Source organism: Rhinopithecus roxellana, chromosome 4 (assembly GCF_007565055.1).
Source record: "Rhinopithecus roxellana isolate Shanxi Qingling chromosome 4, ASM756505v1, whole genome shotgun sequence".
Lineage (NCBI taxonomy): Eukaryota > Metazoa > Chordata > Mammalia > Primates > Cercopithecidae > Rhinopithecus > Rhinopithecus roxellana.
In genome coordinates this window covers 46,216,005-46,228,129 of record NC_044552.1, presented here as the reverse complement: position 1 = coordinate 46,228,129, position 12,125 = coordinate 46,216,005, and the positions used below count along the sequence as shown (strand labels likewise).

Genomic DNA, 12,125 nt, shown 5'->3' with positions numbered 1-12,125 from the left:
CGTCCCAACTTCACCACCTGAGAGAGATACTCTCTTCCTAAACCTGGACCACTTCACTGGCCAGGGTATGCTGCCCTGATTGGCTCAACCCTGTAGGTGTCTCTAACCTCTGCATCAATCATGTTCTGAAGGTCAAGAGATCAAACTAAGGTTCTTAGTTTTGGATTCATGGAGTTTATAGTTGGCTCTAGGTAAATTTTAGTGTACTAATGAACACATTACAATTTTTATGTGGAGTGTATGTATGTAATAGGTGCATATTTCTGGGGATATGTCCATAACGTCTATTTAGGAGACAGAATTCTCTTTTTGCTTGTTCAGTTACCTTGTTACAATTTTGACCTTAGTTAACAATTCTTTCTATTAAATTATTTCTGGAAAAATAGCCAGTGTGACTTCTAAGTGGTCACAAAGGTAGCATTTGCAGGAAGCTACTGCTACTCCCAGAGTTGAAAAAAACACAAAAGGGGGTCTGGAATCATTACAATTTAAAAACATGGGGAGGGGGCCCCATAGACCTGAAACTCAGCTCTCTAAGGAGCCCCTGCTCATATGGCGTTGGGACTTCTTAGAAAGAACGCCAGGCAGCTGATGCGAGGGGCTCTGAGGGGACGTGCCGGTGCTTGTTATGAGTGCTGGAGTCTCTTCACACTGGACTCAACTGAAGCCTCCAAAACAGACTGGCATCTTGAGGATGGAAGTACAGGAGCCACAGCAGACAGTTCACCTACAGGAAGAAACAGGACCCTTCTTCCTCCTCTAGCTTTGCCGTTACCCAAAAGTGCCACTTCTTGATGAACCCTGACAGTGACAGCTAGTGAAGCAGAAGTGGGATGTGCCGCATCACAAAGCTAGGGGTTTTAAAGTTCAGAGATAATAGTTCAATCACTGGCCCAGTGGCCCTTTCAAATTCTTAAGGAGTACTGGGACCCCAAAGGTTAAAACCTCTACCTTACATTTCCTAATATTTGGGGAAAAGGATTGTTTTATGCATGGAGGCACTGCTTCACAGGTGAAGCTAAATCAAAATCTGAACTGTTTTATTTTCTGGGTTCTGGTATCACATAGAACAGATTAATCTCTTATGGATGTTCTGGAACTAAACTTATGCAGTTAGGCAGTGAGGTTCTATTTTTTTCCCTTGAATGTTCTGCTTCTTCCCTTTCGCTTTGCCTGGAAGGAGATTTCATTTCTTAGGATGGTGTATTGCACACCATCTGTGGTGGTCTAGAGCACCAAGATCACCCAGTGGGCCTGTGTGTGCGTCTCTCTTGCCCTTCAGGCCATGATGGATAGAGAGGTTAGAGACATCTACAGGGTTGAGCCAATCAGGGCAGCATACGCTGGCTAGTGAAGTGGTCCAGATTTAGGAAGAGAGTATTTCTCTCAGGTAGCGAAGTTGGGACACCTGAGCTAGCAGCTGCTGGCAGCTCTGTTTCCCACCATAAGGAGGAAGTCACTTTGAAGAAAGAGGGAGCGGAGCCCACACAGAAAAGCAGAGAGAAGTGGCAGAGTTCTCCAACTTCCCAGTCCTATTTCCAGTTGCCCTGAAACAGCTACACCATCACCCTGTGTGAACACAGGTTGCTTGTATGAATCAAATATACTTTCTTTTCCCCTCGTGTTCAAGTTGGTTTTGCCGATGATTGGTGCCTAAAAGCAGCTCTGTTGTGTGCCCTTTTTCTACACCATTTAGAAAATTAACCTAAAAGGGTGGTGGTACTTGTCTCATAAGATTGAGGAGGAATGAGAAAATGTGAGCAAAGCACTTAGCTACCTACCGTAAAGTACGTACCATATAGTACATATCACAAAAAATTGTCATGGACGCAATATTGAATCATTAATAGCCTGGCTTGTCACTAATCTGTGTTGTGTATAGCAACTTCTCTCTGAGCCTCTTTTACTACTTTACTATGCCATTTGTTTTTCCCTTTTTCTGATACCCTGATACTATCAAAACCCAACAAGGCATAGGGAGGTAGCTATTAACCCACAAAGGCAGTGCATCACTTCTTCAAAGACATTACCTTAGTGCAGGTGTCTGTGGGGGAAGGTGTCCATTTAGACTTAAAAGTGATTTGGTTTTCTCTTCATCTTCTGTTAGGCACCCTTGCTGTTCTTCTCCACTATCTGTTGTTGAATCGGTGTCCTTATTTCTAATTGGTGATGTGGAAGCTACACATTTGAGTCTATCTTCTCTCAGTTTTTTCTTTTCGTTATGTTTCTTCCAAATCTTATTATATCTCTTTTGCATGTTGGCTTCTCATGTGAAAAGTCTGGTTATTTATTTATTTATTTATTATATTTCAGAAGATCAGTGTAATAATTTTCAGTAACAATTATAACTCTCCTGCAGGCCAGTGTATTCTTTTGAGGCATGAGATAGGAAGCTAAATTACAATCAGAAGGTGTCTTGGGCCGGGCACAGTCACTCATACCTGTAATCCCAGCACTTTGGGAGGCTGAGGCTGGTGGATCACGAGGTCAGGAGATTGAGACCATCCTGGCTAACAGGGTGAAACCCTGTCTCTACTAAAAATACAAAGAAAGCCGGGCGTGGTGGCGGGTTCCTGTAGTCCCAGCTACTTGGAAGGCTCAGCCAGGAGAATGGGGGAACCCGGGAGGCAGAGCTTGCAGTGAGCCGAGCTCACGTCACTCCACTCCAGCCTGGGCAACAGAACGAGACTCCATCTCATAAAAGAAACAACAACAACAACAAAACAAAATATTAGCTGGGCGTGGTGGCGCACATCCCTGTAGTCCCAGCTACTCCGGAGGCTGAGGAAGGAGAATTGCTGCAACCCGGGAGGCAGAGGTTGCAGTGAGCGGATATTGCACCCCTGCACTCAGCCAGAGCGAGACTCCGACTCAAAAAAAAAAAAAAAAAAAAAAAAAAAAAAAAAAAAAAAAAAAAAAAAATGTCTTGGCGATCTACCCCAGTCAATGTATGTAAGAGGACACCCTTTTTCCAGGTTGTTCGATTTAGCCATCATTGCTGCAGACTTGAGAGGATAAAAGTACTTAGTTCTTCAGAAATTATTTTCAATTATCAAACCAGACAGCTAATGATTATGCAATTGCTACTTCAAATGAACAATTTAAAAATAAAAATAGAACATAATTGTTTTATGTGTCTAAACAACTATCTCTGCCTCATAAATACAAAGATATGGGGATGTACTCAATTATCAAAAACAAAAGAGAACAAAACAAAAACCAAAAAAGCATGTGGGAGCAAGCAATGTCAAGAAAGGTTTCCTACAATAATCAAAGGAAAAATTGTTATTAGGGAGGCAAATGGATTCATATGAATTTTGCCAAGCTTGGTCAAGTGTAGCATTATCAATTTGATACTTTCAGTCAGACAGGCTACTAATTTAAATGAGTTGATTTAAACTGACCTGAGTGACTGAAATAACTGTGTTGATTGTTCAGCTATTTGGATCACACACACACTGTTTGAGACAAATTTCAAGCTGCATTAGTGCAGTGAGACAGTGTGATATAAATGTCCACATTTCTATCTTGTGCCCCAACCCCCTCTGCCTTCTTGGCTTATACATCCAACTGGCCACTGGACAGTCCACAGGAATAACCATCTGATATGGTTTGACTGTGTGTCCCCGTGCAAATCGCATCTTGAATTGTACTTCCATAATTCCCACGTGTTAAGGGAGAAACCCGGTGGGAGATAACTGAATCAAGGGAGCGGGTTCCCCTACACTGTTCTCGTGGTAGTAAATAAATCTCGCGAGAACTGATGGTTTTATTACGGGTTTCCGCTTTTTCCGTCTTCCTCATTCTCTCTTTGCTTGCTGCCATCCACGTTAAGATGGGATTTGCTCCTCCTTACTCTCGTCCATGATTGTGAAGCTTCCCCAGCCACGTAGAACTGTAAGTCCAAGTAAACGTTTTTCTTTTGTAAATTGCCCCGTCTCAGGTATATCTTTATCAGCAGCGTGAAAATGGACTAATACACCACCTTAACACATTCAAAACAATTCTCAACTTCTTTCTGAAAAATCTGCTACTCTCTTTCTGTCTTCTGTTGGACCAAATGATACCCATTGTCCAACCTTTTCTCAGGTCAAAATCCTAAATTATTCTTGGCTTCTTTCTTTTGCTCACATCCCATAGCTGCTTCATCAGCTGTACCTTCAAAGGATGTTCCAGTTCTAGATGCCATATTTTAGCACCCATAGTGCCCCTACCTGGTCCAAGCCTCCCTCATTTCTCTCCTGGATCTGCAGTAGTCCCCTAACTGGTTCTCTCTGCCACTCAGGCTCTTCACCATTCTCCACAGAGCAGCCCTCCCGGGTGGTTTAAAAACATAAATCACCTCACATCTTTTGCATATTCAAAATGCTCAATAAGTATCCAATACACTCAAAATAACATCCAGGTGATTTGTGTTTTTCTTACATTTCCTATAATTACCATGTATAATTTTTGTAACCTAAAAAACAATTTTTTTACATTTTTACTTTTATAAAGGATGTAACATTTTAAATACAAATTAAAGAAAGTATTTCTTGGTACAGGTTTGCTTTCTTTAATAACTTTTTTTTTTTTTTTTTTTTTTTTTAAACAATCTCACACTGATTCCCAGGCTAAAGTGCAGTGGCACAATCATAGCTCACTGCAGCCTTGATCTTCCGGGCTCAAGCTATCCTACCACTTCTGTCCTCGGAGTAGCTAGGATCACAGGTGTGCACCACCACACCCAGCTATTTTCTTCATTTATGTTTTATAGAGACAGGGTCTCACATTGTTGCCCAGGTTGGTCTCAAACTCCTGGTCTCAAGCAGTCCTCCCACCTTGGCTTCGCAAAGTGCTGGAATTACAGATATGAGCTGCTACACCTGGCTGAATCATTTGGTTTGATACACTTACCCTGATGCTGACTTCAGAGGCTTCCTTTTGTTTTGACTATTTTTATTGCCAATTAGATAAAAGATAGTACTCAGTGACACTGGAAGACAGCATATTACAGTGGAAAAGTTACAGGTTTTAAGCCAAAAGACATAGGATTTAGTTTATTTGTCAATGGAATTGCCACATGGCTTTAGCCAGTTGACTTAAACTTTCTGTCCCTCATCTAAAAAAAGTGAGACTAATAATATCTGGCTTACCTGCCACATAGGATTTTTGTGAAGATCAAATCAATATTAGAAAGTGTTTGGTAAAGTATAAAACACTCAATGAATGCTAATGAAAAACAACAGAATTACTCAATAAATGATGGGTTGTAAAATCTGCACATGGAGTAATGAATTACCTTAAAACACTTATTAAAGTAAAGTAAGCGTTCAAATGAGCATTGCATTTCTTAAATGTAATAATAACCCAATATTCATATGCGTAGAGGATGATTAGATTAGTAGATGTCAGATGCTAACTGAATACAAATTAGAATGACAGATGTAGAGTTGGAATATTTCTGCCCATTAGAGGAGACAACCGTTCATAACTCAGAGAAAAACTTTACCTTGTTAAGTGAATAGGGTTTCTAATATACTGTGAGGGAGGAGTTAAGAGCATAGAGTGGGCTGTGAGTGGAAATAGTGCTCTGTTCTGGATGGGGAGAGAGGTAACTGGTAGTTTTTTGGCGGAAGCCATAGGCTGACCTTGAGAGAAGTGGTCCTCTTGTCAGGCGGTTGTAGGAGAAACTTTGTTTTGCTAGTCTTGGAAGCACTGTAGATACTAGAAATGAGGCCTAAGGAAAAAAGCTCTTTGCCCACTGGGAAAATTTAGAGTTGGAGGCTTAGAAGAAGGAACAAGAAAGGTTTTGAGATGCTTATTCAGTTTAAAGCAATCCAACATTTGAATACCAGACATTGCTAGATCCATTTGTATATTATCATATTTGGTTGTTACCATGCATTTTTAGGGAGATGTAATTATCACCGTACGGATGGGAAAACCCTAGACTCAAGAGGAGTTACAGAAGTTGTTCAAGATCACCCAACTAGTAAATGAGCAATTTGGGATTGAAATCCAGTTCTGTTGCCTCTTTACACTATATCTTCTTAAATATCAACGAACTTCTGTGTAGTAGAAGCCTTGTATTTGTTCATATTAAAGATTTTCAGTGAGATCGATATGAGGATTTTTTAGAGATATTAGCAGTCTTTGATACCAGGGTATGATGCTATTGGAAGAAACAAACCCAAGTAATGTGTGAAGCTGCTTTCTTTAACAAGGGAGGAAAATTGGAATAATGGCTCAGCCTCTGACAGATTATCATGATTTTTTTCCAGTCAGATATTTTCTTGGCAAAAAATCTATTTTGCTGTTTTGAATATAGGCTTTACAACATCCAAAAGAATCTTACCGAATCAGTGTGTATTATGTAAGGAACCAAGGATTTTTCTGCACTAAAAGCTCTGATGGTTTCATTCAGGTGTAGGCAAATGGCATAGCTGCCTATATAATTCATGACCTGCTTCATGGAGTCAGGGACATTATTTGACAAGGACACTGTTTCATTAACATTTTTCTGCTCCACATAGCAAAACAGAATACATGATTTCAAAGAGAGCTTTTCAGTCATGTGGGTTTCTTTTCAAATACTTCAAGACAAGATTTTTACGTTGGGGCAAATCCAAGATTTAGCAAAATCCAGCTTTCTTTTCACAAAAATTCACATTTTCTAATATATTATGGACATACATTAGGTGCTCCTTTGAATTTTGTTGGCCCCATATTTTTATTAGAAAACAAGTCTCTTAACACCAAAACAACTGAGACTTTTTTTCAATTTATGTTGAGCTATGTAAGTGAAATCTAAGAATATGGAAGTTTTATACATTATTTTTCTTGGCAATTTACAGCTAGGGTCTGTAACATAAATTTGTAAAAATCATCTGTTCATAAATATAATGATAGTTTAGGTTCTCTTTATTTATTTATTTATTTATTTATTTATTTATTTATTTATTTATTTTTTTGAAATGGTGTCTTGCTCTGTCGCCCAAGCTGTAGTGCAGTGGCGTGATCTTGGCTCACTGCAAGCTCCGCCTCCCGGGTTCACCCCATTCTTCTGCCTCAGCCTCCTGAGTAGCTGGGACTACAGGTGCCTGCCACCACACCTGGCTAATTTTTTGTATTCTTTTAGTAGAGACGGGGTTTCACCGTGTTAGCCAGGATGGTCTTGATCTTCTGACCTTGTGATTTGCCTGCCTCTGCCTTCCAAAGTGCTGGGATTAAAGGCGTGAGCCACCACGCCCGGCCCTCTTTAGTTATTTTAAAATAAAAATTAGTCTAGATATCTTAGCATGGAAACAATCATGAATTGTATATGAACTGACCATGTATAGTACAAATAGTGTACTGATATTCTAAGTTATCTAGAGTTAACAATACTTTAACTTAATGTCTTGTAAATTAAAAAGTTATTACGAAGTTATGTTTTAAACTATTCAGAAAAAATTAAAGACAAAATAGTTAGGCATCTGTTTCATGTGGCCCCTGAAATCAATCAGTGGACCTCAAGCTACGGTTTAAGAAATGACGTTTTAGAGGAAGTCCAAACATTAGTTAGCCATGGTATAAGAATGATAATTTCCATAATCTGTAAAATTCAGTCTATTGTAAGAATCATTAATTGTGTGATTCAATTAGATGTCAATGGCTTTATCTGATTGAAATCAAGGATACCAGATACCCTATTGTCTGACAGAATCAAAATGCCCTTTATTTTAGAAACACTTTACAGTTTTTCAAGTTTCCAGGTAAAGTATTTTGCATGTGATAGGGTTGCATTTCAGTTATTTATTTTGTGTCAAACTACCTCCAAATTTGGGGTCTTCAGACAACATTGATTCTTTCTTGTGGTTCTACATTGATTCTTTTTATCACACATGGGGTTGACTAGGATCACTCATGCAGCCATATTCAGCTGAGAGCTTGGTTGGGACACCTTGGTTTGTCACATGGCCTCTTTCTTTAGCAGGATAGCTAGTACCTCTTTACAGATGGCAGTAAGACTCTTAAGAGGGAGTGAGCTGATATATAAGCCTCTGCTTGTATCATGTTTGCAAAGATTCCATTGATCAAGGCAAGTACATGGCCAAGCCCACATGGGAGGAAACTTTAATTGGGTGTGAATATTGGGAGGTGTGGTTAATTGGGGGCTATCAGTGTATCTCCTAAAGGCTGCTACTTCTCTTTTAATATCTCTTGTCCTCTACCCCTTTTCTTTGGTAGTAAAAGTCCTTATTTTTAACACAATGCATGGCCACCTAGAATAAAATAAATAAACTTTTCCCATTCTGTTAATAACATTTATCAAATTGTGGCTGGGAAGCTATATCTTTGACCAATAGGATTCAAGCAGAATTGTCGTATGGGACTTCTGAATAGTGTCTTTATTATGCATGTATTGCTGTCGGACAAACTTTCACCAAATCTGGCAGCCTAAAACAAAAAAATCTTTATTTTCTCACACAGTTTTCAAGAGTCAGGTTTTGGGAGTATCTAAGCTGGGTGACTTTGGTTCAGCGACTTGTGTGATTGCAGTCAAGATATCCAGAAGCGCTGTAGTTATTGAGATGTTGACTGGGCCTAGAGGATCAATTGCATAGTGGCTCGCTTACATGACTGTTGGCTGGAAGTCTCAGTGCCTCACTGGCTGTTGGGAGGAAGCCTCAGTCCCTTACCATGTTGATCTCTCCGTAGGGCTGCTTGAGAGGCAGCTAGCCTCATGTCATGGCAGCTAGCTTCTCCCAGAGTGAGTGAGTTAAGAGAAAGAAAAAGAGAAAGGAACCAAAATGTGTTTTATGACCTAGACTTTGAAGTTGCATATTATAACTTCTGTATTCCTTTGGTCACACAGATCAACCCTGAGGATTGGGAAGGAACTATACATACCAGGAGGCAAGGAGCACTGGGGGCCATCCTGGGACTGCCTATCACAGCGTCCTTAAAGGTAAAGTGTAGACGTTTCTTCTTAGTTTGAGTTTTGAATATTTTTCAATATTCTAAGCTGTTATGTGAGACAAAGCTGAGCAAACCAAATTCTATATAAAAGGTTCTCCACAGTGTAGCTAAGCTCCAATTTTTTGTATGCTTCCTTCTTATGATAGGGAAACAGAAAAAAATCATTTCTTAAAGTGAAAAACTGTTATGACAATATTAACTGACAATTCTGTTCTTTAACCTAGTAGAAATGTTTTTGGATTGTTTGGAAACACTTAAGAAAACATGGCCCAAAACACAAACATTGCTGTCTTATTCATATTCACTGCAGAAATATTACAGATTATTGTTGGCAAATTCATCTTTTTAAAAAAAAACTATAAATGGGGCAGTATAAACTGTGTGTTGTATGAAAATGAATTTTCATATTGACCACTTTGGCTGTTGCTTCCTGCTGTTTTCATAGCAGAGCTCTTGGTTAAATCCTATCTGTAACACATCCAAGAAAATACTGAAACTGTTTACATAATTATTAAAGAGAAAGTCACATCTTATCTCTTTGGCACAATGGAAATTTTGATAATTTAATTCTGTCAGTGGATCAAAGCATTGACTTTGTGTCAGGGATTCATGGTTTTAGATTCCAGTTTGTCCTTTCCTTAGCTGTGTGTCCTTCATATGCTCTAAGAGGCAGTTCCCTCATCTGTAAAATGGGAGTTGTATCAAATTCACAGGGTGCTGTTATATATAAGATACATAAGGCTCATTGTAAGCACTTGATAAATGGAATTGTTGTTAGCTAAATATTCTTAATATTCTTTAAATCTTTATTAGGATTAGTGTCTTTGGTGAGTGCTAAGCGTATTGTCTAACAAGACCTTCCCTTTAAGACAACTTACTCTGTGTGTATGTGTGTGTGTGTGTGTGTTTAAAAAGAAGAGATTAAGCCACTGAGGCGCTAGAACTAAGCGTATTGTCTAACAAGACCTTCCCTTTAAGACAACTTACTCTGTGTGTATGTGTGTGTGTGTGTGTTTAAAAAGAAGAGATTAAGCCACTGAGGCGCTAGAACTAAGAAAGTATATTTCCATTTTGAAAGCCTCTTCTGTTGTAAAATTTCTTTTAGCAACTTGAGTTGTGTTAATATAGACAAATAACTAGAAACGATCCATCCATATATCTAGCCAATTATTTATCCAACATTTATAAAGTCTTCATTATGTGGTGAGCAATAACAATGCAAAGAATAAGATCTTACCCTACCTTTAAGGGTTTCACAATCTAATAAAGATTTATATCAAAGAGACATATAAATATAAAGCAGTGTTTCAGTTGCTATATTTGTAATGTATCAGTTATTAGCTGCTTATGACACTAGATGCTTGCACAGGAAGAAGCACTTAACTGATCAGGAGAGGATTCCTAAGGGGTTGATGCTTCATCTAGGCCTTGAAAAGTGAATAGTTTCTTATATGGCCACGGAAAGAACTGGGGGTGTCATAAGGAAAGAGGACTTTCTTGGCAGAGGCTGTGCCTGTGAGAAAATAAAAAGATCAGAAGAACATGGTGTATTCTGAGGAACCTCCATAGTTTCAAATGTCATGACTGTGGAGTGCTTAAGGGTGGCAGTCAGGGCAAGGCTAGAAAGGTAGGAAGGGCCAGATTATGAATGAGCTTGTATGGCATGATAAAGAATACAGACTTTACCTTGTGGATGTTGGTGAACCATTACAGGATTTTTAAGAGAGAAACAAACAAATTAGCACTTCCACTCTGGTGGCAGTGTGGAATATAGACTAGAGGGCTTGGGAAGGGTGGCTAACAGACCTGGGGGGAGGCTACTACTAGCATCCAGGGAGGCATGGTGAGAGACTGAGCTAAGGCAGTGGTGGTGGATATGGAGGAGAGAAAATGTGTCTGACTGACCTGTGTGTGGGGTGAGGCGTGTGGAGGGGAGAAGTGGTAAGAAAATCTCTTCCGCTAATAGGAAGAACTAGTAGTGGAGTTCTAGGAAGAACTCTAGAAAGACCCTTTTGGGTTTTGATTTGAGTGACAGAGGAGGTAATATATATCATTTTGGACATGACAAGTCTGTTGTGCCGGGGTAATCCTAGTGGAGGCATCCTGTACCTGTTGGATGAATGTAGTTCAGGGATGGAGGGTGCTGGAAAGGCTCTATGTCCAATCCCTTTTCATCAAGCAGCTGCATGTACACAGCAATGAATTTGGCTCTCAGAGTGGAACCCGCTGTAGGCAGAACTCTGAGGTAGATGCCTTCTACCACCTCCTTACCTTTTAGAAACATTATTGGCTGTTACTTTTATCTGACCCATATCTACCTTTTTAGCCCTACTTTCTGCTATTTTTTCTTGTATTTCTCTTTTATCCTGGTTACTCCAGACAATATGTAGTTTTATGGATAGTTTTAGACTATTTTATGAATCCATCATGCTATTCCAAGTTCAGTGTGTTCACAACTGTCTTCTGCTTTAAATTCTCTTCCCACTTTTTACATCTCATTGAAATTCCACTTATATCTACTTTCTCTAGGAAGCCTGCCTGGATTCCCTGTCTTTTTAAGATAACTTTTTGTGCATAGTTCTTAAGTGCACAGCATGTTGGACTTTATATCATTCCAGGACAGTATTTGTAAATATTATATAAGTTTAATATTTTATATAAATGAAATTATCTGTTGATTATTTGCAATATCCCATGTCAACGATTTGTCCGATTTACCTGAACATATGAATGGGAGTATACTATACTTACTTTTTAGACCACTTTCTGCAACAAGCAATGTATCATAAACAATTTTCATTTTAGTAAATATATGGCTTCACTGTCTTTTATAGTTATATGGTATTTTAAAATTGTATGCATTTATTATATTAGTGATTTTTAAAACAGCACTATTTCCCCATCTCTCAGTTTTAAAATTTACTTATCTATCTTTTCCTGCAGATTGTAAGGTCCTTGCTAGTAGGAGCTGAGTTTTGTTGGAAGGGAATTCTCTGGATTGATTGTTTCCTGCACATGTTGAGAACAGAGACTGATAGTCTTTGTTCTGGACTATTTTTTTTAAGGATGTTTGCATAGTAAATAGCCCTAGAAGTTATAGTATCTTCCTCTGAAGCACAGAGCATGCATGCTTACTAACTAGTATAATAAGGATAATGTTTACCTTCAGTACAAACGTTGGG

At 39.0% G+C, this 12,125-nt stretch overlaps 1 pseudogene; it reads right to left on the bottom strand.

Annotated features, from left to right (window-relative positions):
- The window catches only part of LOC104671508, an 85,014-nt pseudogene extending 73,787 nt beyond the window's left edge, over nt 1-11,227 (bottom strand).
- Nucleotides 11,228-12,125: the final 898 nt, after the last annotated feature.